At 47.5% G+C, this 13,274-nt stretch overlaps 1 protein-coding gene across 4 annotated transcripts in view; it reads left to right on the top strand.

The window, feature by feature from the left end:
- The window catches only part of sema5ba (sema domain, seven thrombospondin repeats (type 1 and type 1-like), transmembrane domain (TM) and short cytoplasmic domain, (semaphorin) 5Ba), a 335,820-nt gene that overhangs the window by 256,599 nt on the left and 65,947 nt on the right, over positions 1 to 13,274 (top strand). The window lies entirely within an intron of this gene.

Raw genomic sequence — 13,274 nt, 5'->3', positions numbered from 1 at the left:
CAAGATCCCGTAAGCAGTAATTTGACCACCCTGAAACCTCACTCGGTAATTCTGTTTAAAGGGCACATATCAAAAAGGTAGCATCTCATCCAAAGATGGCATTTGTGACAGTGCTGCACTTCCTCAGCGCTGGCATGGGGTGCTCGATTGGGCTGGAACCCTCAACCTTTTGAGCAAGGAAGGGTATTCTTGTTGACTTAACCACAGCTGTGTGTGTGTGTGGGTGCCTGGGGTGCAGTGTGGTGGTGCTGGGTTTTAATCTAGCCCGGGCTAATGGAAAGGAGAATCATCACACTCTCCCTCTCACTGCCAGCAGGAAGGATCCATATGCGAAATGTGATTGGCACAGTGTCAAGTCAGTTCAGACTGCCGACAATTTCACTCTGATTGCTGCTAAATTTAGTTTCCCTCTAAGCCGTAAACCTGGCAGGTGTGAAATCTGGAAATGTCAGCCCTAGTGTCGTGGGGATGGGCTATGCTGATGTGAGGCCAGGCACAATAAAGATAAGCTGATCCCAGCATTAACTCCTGGTGCACCTAACCTGGGCAACATGTCATCGACTGTGTCAAAAGGGGATAACTGTTCCATGTGTGAGGATAAACAAACAGAATCCTGTTGATGGATGTACATTGCCAAGAAAATAAGTCACCAGACCCAAATGGCTGCATACTTCAAGGTGGTTAGGCCTCTGACATTTCAGTTTATTGGACACCAGACGCCAATGTTGTGATATTATTGCATCTGCTTAAATGTACACAATTTATACAAGTGCTTGCATGCACATGCGCACACGCACAAACAGGCACAAACACACGCATACACACTAACACGCACAAACATATACATAGATGTGACTGTCAAGGCAGCACTACAATGTCTCCTCTTCAGGTGGCTCAGGAAATTTGGCATGTCCATAAGGATCCTCACCAACTTCTACAGATGCACCAGTGAAAGCATACTGTCTGGGTATGTAACAGCCTGGTATGGCAACTGCTCTGCCCAGGACCATAAGAAACCACAAAAGGTGGTGTGCACAACCCAGACCATCACAGAAACCAACCTTCCATCCATGGACTCCATTTACACGGCTTGCTGCCTGCAGAATGACTGCCAACATCATCAAAGAGCCATCGCATCCCGGTAATGATCTCCTACAACTTCCTCCACAAGGCAGAAGATACAGGAGCCTGAACACATGCACCAGCAGGTTCAGGAACAGCTTATTTCTGCCTGTTATTAGACTGATGAATGGACTCTCTAACTTCATAATGCTAATTTTACTAACGTTGATCTTGCCTACTACATGCCCTGTGCAATGTAACCTGTATGCCTCTGCCTAAGCCTTTTTACATCATAGAACATAGAACAGTACAGCACAGTACAAGCCCTTTGGCTCTTGATGCTGTGCTGACCTTTTATCCTACTCTAAGATCAAGCTAACCTACATACCCTACATTTTGCTATCATCCATGTGCCTATCGAAGAGTCGCTTAAATGTCCTTAATGTATCTGACTCTACTACCACTGTTGGCAGTGCATTCCACGCACCCACCACTCCCTGTCTAAAGGACATCTGACATCTCCCCTCAACCTTCCTCCAAAAAACCTTAAAATTATGCCCCTCATGACAGCTATTCCACCCTGGGAAAAAGTCTCAGGCTATCCACTCTATCTATGCCTCTCATCATCTTGTACACCTCTATCAAGTCATCTCTCACCCTTCTTCACTCCAATGAGAAAAGCCCTAGCTCCCTCAACCTCTCTTCATAAGTCATACCCTCCAGTCCAAGCAGCATCCTGGTAAATCTCCTCTGCACCATCTCTAAAGCTTCCACATCTTTCCGATAATGAGGCAACCAGAACTGAACACAATATTCCAAGTGTGGTCTAACCAGGGCTTTATAGAGCTGCAGCATAACCTCACAACTCTTAAACCCAACCTACATACTAATGAAAGCCAACACACCATATGCCTTCTTAACAACTCAATCAACTTGGGTGGCAACTTTGAGGGATCTATGGACATGGACACCAAGATCCCTCTGTTCCTCCAAATTGCCAAGAGTCCTGCCTTTAACCCTGTATTCTGTATTCAAATTCAACCTTCCAAAATGCATTACTTCACACTTTTCCAGGTTAAACTCCATCTGCCACTTATCAGCACAACTCTGCATCCTGTCAATGTCCCATTGCAACCTACAACAGCCCTCCACAATATCCACAATTCCACCAACCTTTGTGTCATCGGCAAACTTACTAACCCACCCTTCCACTTCCTCATCCAAGTCATTTATAAAAATCACAAAGAGCAAAGGTCCCAGAACACATCTCTGTAAAACACCACTGATCACAAAGCTCCAGGATGAATAATTTCCATGTATGATCACCTTCTGTCTTCTCTGGGCCAGCCAATTCTGTATCCAGACAGTCAAATTTCCCTGTATCCCATGCCTCCTTACTTTCTGAATGAGCCTACCATGGGGAAACTTATCAACCACCTTGCTAAAATCCATGTACACCACATCTACTGCTCTACCTTCATCAATGTGTTTTGTCACACCCTCAAAGAATTCAATAACGTTTGTGAGGCATGATCTGCCCCTCACAAAGCCATGCTGACTATCTCTAATCAACCTATGGTTTCCAAGTAATTATAAATCCTGTCTGTCAGAATCCTTTCCAACCTCTGATCTGTACATCCTTGCTTATTCTGATCTGCCTGTACGGGCTGTAAACAAAGCTTTTCATTGTAGATTAGAAGAGATTCTCTACAGTGTGGAAACAGGCCCTTCGGCCCAACAAGTCCACACTGAAACTCCAAAGAGTAACCCACCCTCTGACTAATGCACCTAACACTATGGGCAATTTAGCATGGCCAATTCACCTGAGCTGCACGTCTTTGGACTGTGGGAGGAAACCGGAGCACCTGGAGGAAACCCACCCAGACACGGGGAGAACGTGCAAACTCCACACAGACAGTCGCCCGAGGCTGGAATTGAACCTGGGACCCTGGGGAAGTAATGCTAACCACTGAGCCACCATGCCACCCATTGAGCTACCGTGCCGCCTTCAGTACATGTAACAATAATCAATCAATCAGTCAAACACACACACACATACACACAAACAGCCAAATATACACACACACATACACACAAACATGCACACTTAAATGCATACACAGATAAACACAGAAAGGCCCACACCCCATCGCGCACACAGACACACAGAAACACCACAGAAATACATTTTCTGTTCAGTTTCTCATTGTTTGTTGTGGAATCCTGCAGTACACAAATTATTCTACATCCTATATTACAACAGCGACTACACTTCAATAAAATCATGATTGATTGTAAAAAGCTTTTAGGATGCTCTGACATTGTGAATGATGCTATATAATGGAATTGTCTATTCTTTGGTAAACCTCTCTCTGGAAGATTTTGACCTCTGATGGACTGAACATTATCCACTGTCTCTCCCTCACTCTCTCTGTGTGAGGGCTAGCAGCTTACGTCATTGCGGAAGAATGTTGCACTCGCCCGATAGCCAGATGCATTTTGCAGCAACATCAGCGGGGACTGGATTTATGTAGCACATTTAACTTGGTAAAATGTCACAAAGAGTTGTCAGGAGATGGTTGATAACAAGACTCATAGAAGGGAAAATTAATGTTAAGGAACAACTTAAAGAAGGAAAAAATAGCAGAGATCAATGAGGTTCAGGGAGCTTATGGCTCAGACGACTGGAAATGTGAATGCAAATAGCAGACCAATGTAAATTGGTGACAGGCAAAAGGCCATCATTATTCAGATGGAGGAGGTTACAGGAACGGAGAATGGAGGGATCTGAAAACAAGAATGAGAACAATGTAGATTAGATTAGATTACTTACAGTGTGGAAACAGGCCCTTCAGCCCAACAAGTCCACACCGACCCAGACCCATTCCCCTACATCGAACACTACAGGCAATTTAGCATGGCCAATTCACCTAATCTGCACATTTTTGGACTGTGGGAGGAAACCGGAGCACCCGGAGGAAACCCATGCAGACGTGGGGAGAACGTGCAAACTCCACTCAGAGAGTCGCCTGAGGCGGGAATTGAACCCGGGTCTCTGGCACTGTGAGGCAGCAGTGCTAGCCACTGTGCCACCGTGCCACCCACTGTAGTATCAGTATGGTGGGTGATGCAAATTTTGGATGATGAATAACCAGAGGATAGGACCAGAGGAGATCTTCTCTCCAAATTGGTGGTGGTACAGCGTGGGGAAAAGACTGTCCAGTTCAAGTCACCTTACCCTGAACTTTGGGATCCACAAGTTAGCAAAGCAATTTATGTATCATCTGGCTGTACTTTTAGCCCTTTTGACATGGGGAAGCAAAACATCTCACTATGGATTGGAGATGGAGTCAAGTTACAGCTGCAATTAGAGCCTATTTAGGCGTGCATGTTGTTTGCAAATTGTGGACAGTCATCCCACTCCCATAATGAATTCCCTGGGTCACACCTGGGAGTGTTTCTGTGTATCCACAGTGTTTGCAATTTGTATCATAAACATTGATTTGGGGTGAAGTTCACGTCTGCGATGAAGGCAGATATTGATATAAATGATGTGTGATCTGTCATAGAATCCCTACAGTGTGGAAACAGACCCTTCGGCCCAACAAGTCCACATCGACCCTCCAAAGAGTATCCTACCCAAACCCATTCCCCATTACTCTATATTTACTAACACATCCCTGAATACAATGGGCAATTTAGTATGGCCAATTCAACTAACCTGCATATCTTTGGACTGTGGAAGCAAACTAGAGCACCTGGAGGAAACCCATGGAGAATGTGCAAACTCCACACAGACAGTCACCTGAGGCTGGAATTAAACCTGGGTCCCTGGTGCTGTGAGGCAGTATTGCTAACCACTGAGCCACCGTGTCATTCACTCATTGCTGCCTCCCTGATATCAGCTAGGTCTCAGGCTGTCTATGTTGTGAAGCCCCCTTTAAGAACAGTAATGGAAGCCAGTGCTCTGGGTGAGATTCGCAAACTCTCAACATAACTCACTGAATCTTCCTCTTGATTCCCCCTCGCTGTATTCTGAACCATGTGGGTGAAAGGGCGGGAGATATTTCTTTAAAAACATTTGTAACTCCGGCAAAGGATTGCAGTTCCCAGGGACATCACTAGCATTGTTACCGTGACTACTGGTAATGAATCTCATTCAGTGTAATCTGACAAGAGTCTACAGTTGGAACAGGACAAGGTGAGACCTGGAGAATGAATGGAAGTACTTGCTGGCTGATGACAGATTATTCCTGAGCTCTGCAGCACAGGGTGCAGGGGGAATGCTGAAGAGTCAGTTCCAGTCTCTTGTTTATTCGCCGAGTGCTGATCAGGGATAGTGCAGCACGAGTGGACAAGGGGAGGTGCAGGCCTAATGGTATCTCACTGGGTTAGTAATACCGAGACCCCAGGTAATGTTCTGAAGACCTGAGGTTTGAATTCTGATAGTGTGACTATGAACTCATTAAAAATCTGGAATTGAGAATCTCATGATGACCATGAATCCATTGTCAATTACAGAGTCATAGAGATGTACAGCATGGAAACAGACATTTTGGTCCAACTCATCCATGCCGACCAGATATCCCAATCTGACATAGTCACATTTACCAGTACTTGGCCCATAACCCTCTAAACATTTCCTATTCATATACCCATTCAGATGCCTTTTAAATGCTGTAATTGTACCAGCCTTCAACATTTCCTCTGGCAGCTCATTCCATACACACACCACCCTCTGGAGTAACCCCTCAGGTCCTTTTTAAATCTTTCCCCTCTCACCTTAAGCCTAGTTTTGCACTCCCCTACACTAGGGAAAGAACCTTGTCCAATCATCCTATCCATGCCCCTCATGATATTATAAACCTCTCATAAGATCACCCCTCAGCCTTCATGCTCCAGGGAAAACATTCAGCCTCTCCCTATAGCTCAACCCTCCAACCTGGCAAAATCCTCGTAAGAGAACATAAGGAGTACAGTAAGAGAAGTCCATCTACGTTCGAGTTACAACCACCATGTTGCCAGAACCAACTAATGTCAAAGTCACCGATCCTCAGCTGCCATCTTTTGCTGTTGGGCTGATTCACCTTTGCCACCGCTTGTGCCAGGGACACCAACATTGGAGTCTGTTGCTGCGCTCAGTGTTGCCATGGTGCCCTCCCACACCGGGCTCACACTCCACCCACAGTGGGCTCACTCTCCCCCACACTGGGCTCACTCTCCCCTCGCATTGGACTCACTTTCTCTCACACTGGGCTCACTCTCCCCCACACTGGGCTCGCTCTCCCCCCCATACTGGGCTCGCTCTCCCCTACACTGGGCTCACTCTCCCCCCCCACATTGGGCCTGCTCTCCCCCCCACATTGGGCTCATTCTCCCCCACACTGGACTCACTCTCCCTCACACTAGGCTCACACTCACCCCAACACTTGGCTCACTTTCTTCTCGCATTGGGCTCACTCTTCCATACTGGGCTCACTCTCCCTCCGCATTGGGCTTACTCCCCCCCACATTGGGCTCATTCTCCCCCCGTGCTGGGTTCAGTCCTGGGCTCACTCTCCCTCACGCTGGGCTCACTCTCCTCCCTCTACCTCGCTGGGCTCACTTTCCCTTACAATGGGCTCTCTCTCCCACCCTCCCCCGGGCTGGGCTCACTTTCCCTCACATTGGGCTCACTCTCCCCCTGCACTGGGCTCACTCTCCCCCCACACTGGGCTTTGTCTCCCCCCTGCGCTGGGCTCACTCTCCCCCTGCACCGGGCTCTCTCTCCCACCACCCCCCCCACCCCGCGCTAGGCTCACTCTCCCTCACACTGGGTCTCTCTCTCCCCCACACTGGGCTCACTCTCCCCTGCACTGGGCTCAATCTCCCTCACACTGGGCTCACTTTCCCCCCTGCACTGGGCTCACTCTCCCCATGCACGGAGCTCACTCTCTCCCCCGTGCTGGGTTCAGTCCTGGGCTCACTCTCCCTCACACTGGGCTCTCTCTCCCCACCCCACCCCCCCGCTCTGGGCTCACTCTCCCTCACACACTGGGCTCTGTCTCCCCCCTGCGCTGGGCTCACTCCCTCTGCACTGGGCTCTCTCTCCCCCACCACGCTAGGCTCACTCTCCCTCACACTGAGCTCACTCTCTCCCGCACTGGGGTCTCTCTCCCCCACACTGGGCTCTCTCTCCCCCAAACTGGGCTCACTCTCCCCCTCCTGCACTGGGCTCACTCTCCTTCACACTGCGCTCACTTTCCCCCTCACACTGGGCTCACTCTCACCCCGCACTGGGCTCGCTCTCCCCCACACTAGGCTCACTTTCCCCCTCACACAGGGCTCACTCTTCCCCCGCACTGGGCTCTCTCTCCCCCTGTGCTCGGCTCAGTCTCCCCCTACTTTGGGCTCTCTCTCCCCTTGCGTTGGGTTCTCTCTCCCCCTGCACTGGGCTCGCTCTCCCCCTGCACTGGGCTCACTCTTCCCCTGCACTGGGCTCTCTCTTCCCCCGCACTGGGCTCACACATCCCCCACACTGGCTCACTCTACCCCTGCACTCTCCCTCCGGACTTTTAATACCCCTTAGGATTCAGTGAGGTCTGCAGATGCCTGGAGGAAAAATGCCTTATCTTCTACCTTGGAACACTTTAACCCAAGGACTTCACCAGTTTCATCATTTCCCCTCCCCCAAAAAATACCCCAGTTCCAACCTTCCAATTCAGCATTGCCCTCATGACCTGTCCCACCTGTCAATCTTCCTTCCCACCAATCCGCTCCACCCTCCCCTCCAACCTATCACCTTTACCCCCACCTCCATCCACCTATTGCACTCTCAACTACCTTCTCCTCAGCCCCACACCCCCCTCCCATTTATCTCTCCACCCCCGAGGCTCCCAGCCTCATTCTTGATGAAGGGCTCTGGCCTGAAACATCGATTCTCCTGCTCCCCGGATGCTGTCTGACCTACTGTGCTTTTCCAGCAACACACTCTCAACTCTCTTTAGCCCCTGCACGGGGCTCGCTCTCCCCCCTCCTTCACACTGGACTCTCTCTCCCCACCAATGCGCTCACTGTCCCTGCAACATTGGGCTTACTCTCCTCCTCATCTGCTCTTTGACCTGAGCAGGGCATGATTGGAAATTAGGGGAGGTAGTGGTATAATGGTAATGTTACAGGGCTAGTAGCTAATGTTCCAGGGGCACAGGTTCAAATCCTGAATGGTGAAACATGTATCCGCTAAAACTTTGGAATTAATGAAGGGTGGTCACATAACTGCTGTTGATTGTAGTGGAAAACCAAACCCATCTTCAACACTGTGCTTCAGGAAAAGCAATGTGCTGTCCTTACCCTGTGTGACTCCCCACCCCCAGCAATGCGGTTCAATCTTAGCTCTGCTGTGGGCAATTAGGGATGTGCAATAAATGCACACTGGCCTGGCCAGTGACACCCTCACTTCATCAATGAATAAAGGAAAATCCCTTTATAGTCTTTTGATCAGTATATATACCTGCAATAAAATTGCTAAATCAATTGATCTTGGCATTATGACATTGCTGAGTGTGGGATCTTGTTGCATGAAACACGGTTACGATGTTTTGTGCATTCTTAGTATTAATTTTATGATCATTGTTTTTATTATGTATTTGCAATTTATTCAATGATTTGGATGAAGAAACTGAATGTACTGTAACAAAGTTTGCAGTTGACAGATAAATGGATGGGAAAGCAAGTTGTGAGGATGAAACCAAAGATGTTTGCTGAGGGATATATAGGTTACAAAAGTAAGCAAAACTTGGCAGATGGAATATAATGTCAGGAAAATGTGTGGTTATACACTTTGGCAGGAAGAATATTATTTAAATGGGGAAAGATGGCAAGAATCGCAAAAAGCTAGCATCCAAGTTCAGTTGTAATAGAAAATGCAAGTGGATGTTAGCTTTTATTTCAAAGGGAATGGATTATAACACCACACAAGGCAGTAATTTGAACACAGCTGGAATTAACCTGCACTGACCCCTGCGGAACTCCATTAGGCATTGGCTGCCATCCTGATAAAGGCCCCTTTGTCCCTACTCTCTGCCTTCTGCCAGACCCCCAATCCTCTATCCATGCCACTACCTTGCCCCTAATGCCAGGGGCTCTTGTATTATTTAGTAGCCTCTAGTATAGCACCTTGTCAAAGGCCTTTTGGAAATCCAAATAGACCACATGCACTGGCTCTCCTTTGGAGAAAGTGAGGTCAGCAGATGCTGGAGGTCAGAGTTGAGAGTGTGGTGCTGAAAAAGCGCAGCAGGTCAGGCAGCATCCGAGGAGCAGGAAAATCGATGCTTCGAGCATAAGCCCTTCGCCAGACAAAGGCTCTTTTTTGTCTAACTTGCTAGTTACCTCCTCAAAGAATTCTACAACACTTGTCAGACATGACCTCCCTTGAAGAAACCAGCCCTGGCTCAGCCCTATTTCGCCTTTTCAAGAAAAGAATTCCAAAGATTCACAATTTTGCTTTGCCTCATCTATTGGATATTATTAAACTAGAGAGGGTTCAGAAGAGATTTACCAGGATGTTGCTGGGTACGGAAGGTTTGAGCTATAAAGACAGGCTGGATAGGCCTGGGACTTTTTTCACTGGAGTATTGGAGGTTGAAAGGAGACCTTACAGAGGCTTATAAAATCACGAGGAGCATAGATAAGGTTAATGGTAGGTATTTTTTCCCTGAGGATAGGGAATTTCAAGACTAGGGGGAATATTTTTAGGGTGAGAGGAGAAAGATTTTAAAAAAGACATGAGGGACAAATTTTACACAGAGGGTGGTTCACATGTGGAGTGAACTTCCTGAGGAAGTGGTGGATGTGGACACAGTTACAATGTTTAACAGACACTTAGGTAAGTACATGAATAGGAAAGGTTTGGAGGGATGGGGGCCAGGAGCAGGCAGGTGGGACTAGTTTAGTTTGGGATTATGTTCGACACAGACTGGTTGGACCGAAGGGTCTGTTTCCATGTTGTACGACTCAATGTCTGTTTTAAATGGAGAGCCCCCACTTCTTAAACTGTGCCCCCCCCCCCCCTCCCCAGCCCAGTTCTTGATAGTCACAGAAGAGGAACTTCCCCTCAGTACCCCTCAGGATCTCACATGTTTCAATGAAATGCCAATTTAGCAGTGGAATTCCAGAGCTTAGGGCCTTGGCTCAGCCATTGATGGGGAGACAGTGAGGACTGCAGATGCTGGAGATCAGAGTTGAGAGTGTGGTGCTGGAAAATCACACCATCTGAGGATGCTGCCTGACCTACTGTGCTTTTCCAGCACCACACTCCTGACAACCATTGATGGTTGAGTAATAAAAATGAGGGATGCAAGAGAGGAGAGCAGAAAACTCCAAGGATCGGATTGTTCGAGGAGATTACAGATAGAGACGGAAGAGACTGTGCAGGAATTTGTGGTGTGCATGAGAATTTTAAAGTTCAGGTGTCGTTTTATCAACAGATCAACAACACAGAGGTGATAGGTTTTAGTGTGAATCAGGTTATGGGGAACAGGGTTTTACAGGAGGTTTGGGTTACAGAGATTGCTGGGAAGGGTGAAGGCAGAAAAAAACCAAACAGTGCCCTCAAGAGCACTGTACAAATGCCGTGAAAAAAATGCCCTCATTGATAACCAACAGGAGAAAGAGAAATACATGCCATATGGCTTTTCATTCCGAATTGACATGTTTTCTATCTGCAGTATGTCAGTCAGAAACACTGTGGTCACCTTTAATTAAGGCTACGCTTTGCATCTGTTGGTGATTACTGTGTTGTGGCTGACACCGATCATGTTACTGTTTTTGAAGCAGTTAAAGAGCTTGACAAAAATGAATTGCCAAGAGAGGAACTTGAAATCTCCTCCTGCTTGGTTTGATCCTGCACTAAACACTGCAGTTTTTTCTTTGCACGAGAGCTCTGTTGTCCCTCTTAGAGATATGCATGAAAATGTTCTCAACCTGTTTCTCTCCTTATCTCCTTGAGATAAGCTTGGTGAAGGTGGAATGGAGCCTTGACTTGGCAGGGAATGACGTCTCACTGGGAAATCTCACCCTCTGAATTATCCTGGAAGGTGGAACTGAGATTCACTTTTACTGAAGTGATTGATAACCTGTCACAGGTGCAGGTATCGAAGGAGATTACACAGGCAGCTCTCTGCAAGCCGGAGATGGGATGGTTATCTTCTGGATTGACGTATGGGAGCAGGCTGGAGCCCGTCAACAGAAGATTGACACAGGAGGCACATTTGGCTCAGCCTCACTGCTCTTTAGTCATACGGCATATAAAGAGACCCTTCGGTCCAACCAGTCCGTGCTGAACATAATCCCAAACTAAACTCGTACCACTTGCCTGCTCCCAGCCCATATCCTTCCAAATCTTTCCTATGATATATTTATCTAAGTGTCTTTTAAAAGTCGTAATTGTGTCTGCATCCAGTACTTCCTCAGGAAGTTCATTCCACACACAAACCACCCTCTGTGTAAAGCATTTGCCTCTCTGTTCTCTCACCTTAATAAAATGCCCCCTTGTCCTCCCCATCCTGGGGAAAAGACACCTACCATTAACTCTGTCTGAACCACTTTTTTAAACCTCTGTAAGGTCACCTCTCAATCTTCTACGCTCCTGTGAAAAAAAGGTTCCAGCCTTTCTTTATAACTCAATCCTTCCACACCCGGCAACATCCCGGTAAATCTCCTCTGAACCCTCTCCAGCTGAGTGAAGGCCTGATGAAGGGCTTTTGCCTCAAACATCGATTTTCCTGCTCCTCAGATGCTGCCTGACCTGCTGTGCTTTTCCAGCACCACTCTAATCTTGCCTCTCCAGCTGAACAATATCCTTTCCTATAACTGAGCGTGTTTTGCCTTTCCAATTTCATGACTTCAGAACATCCAACGGTGTTTCATAATCAATGAAGTACCTTTGAAATGCAGTCACCCATGTAATGCAGTCAATTTTATATGTGACAAGCTTCCGCAGAATTGTTATTGTGCAGAGAGACACCATTTGGCCCATCATGTTCTGCACAGGCTCTCTGAACATTTCAACTCAGCCACCTTGCCTTCTCTCCATAATCCTGCATATGACCAGACCAGATAATGACCAGATTATTCCCTTTCTTTCGTGATCTTGGTCAAGAAATAACTATTTTCCAGGACATTCAAGCAGCCTCCCCAGACCTCCTCCAAGATGGCATATGAGGATTGGGGCGGCACAGTGGCTCAGTGGTTAGCACTGCTGCCTCTCAGTACCCGGGACCTGGGTTCAATTCCAGCCTTGGATGACTGCCTATATGGAGTTTGTGCATTCTCCCCATGCCTGTATTGGTTTCCTCCCATGGGTCCAAAAATGTGCCGGTCAGGTGGATTGACCATGTTAGATTGTCCATTGTGTTCAAAGATGTGCAGTTTAGGTGCTTTAGTCAGGGGTAAACATAGGATAGGGCAATGAATCTGGGTGGGTTACTCTTCTGAGGGTTAGTGTGGACTTATTGGGCTGAAGGGCCTGTTTCCACACTGTAGGGATTCTGGAGGGAACAGATAGGGTCTCTGTCTAATCTCATTCTAAAAATGGCACCTCAAATTACGGAAGTAGCAGTCAAGGGATTTTTAAAATCTATCCCTGGGATGTAGGCATCAGTGACTAGGCTATCATTTGTTGACCATCTCCCAGTTGCCCTGCTGAATGTATGGTGAGCAACCTACTTGAACCATTGCAGTTTCTGGGGATGCAGGGACACCCATAATGCTGTTAGGGAGGGCTTCCAGGATTTTGACCCGGTGACAGTGAAGTAACGGTGATGTATTTCTAAGTCAGAATGGTGAGTGGCTTTGAGGGGAATCTTGCAGGGATAGTGTTCCCATGTACCTGCTGCCCTTGTCCTAGGCCGTGGGTGATACAGATTTGGAAGGTACTGTCTAAGGAGGCCTGGTGAATTTCTGCTGCACATCTTCTACATGGTGCACACTGCTGTCTCTGAGCATCAATGGTGGAGGGAGAGTATGCTGAAAATGGCCAGTGGATTGAAACAAATGTCAGGACAGTCTTGGGAAGGTTCAGATAGCTGCTGTGTTATTCGCTTCAAGTTCTGTGCTCACTAAGCAGCCTCATAGAATGTGAGTATCATCAGGTAACCTCGGTGAGCTTGTCAAGCTCATAGTTCCTGATTTAAATCTGGAGATATGCCGTTTTAACTCTGGCAAGACTTGATGAG

This window comes from Chiloscyllium punctatum, chromosome 10, assembly GCF_047496795.1.
Source record: "Chiloscyllium punctatum isolate Juve2018m chromosome 10, sChiPun1.3, whole genome shotgun sequence".
Classification (NCBI taxonomy): Eukaryota; Metazoa; Chordata; class Chondrichthyes; order Orectolobiformes; family Hemiscylliidae; genus Chiloscyllium; species Chiloscyllium punctatum.
The sequence above is the reverse complement of the archived record's forward strand: the minus strand, read 5'-3'. Positions and strand labels throughout refer to the sequence as shown.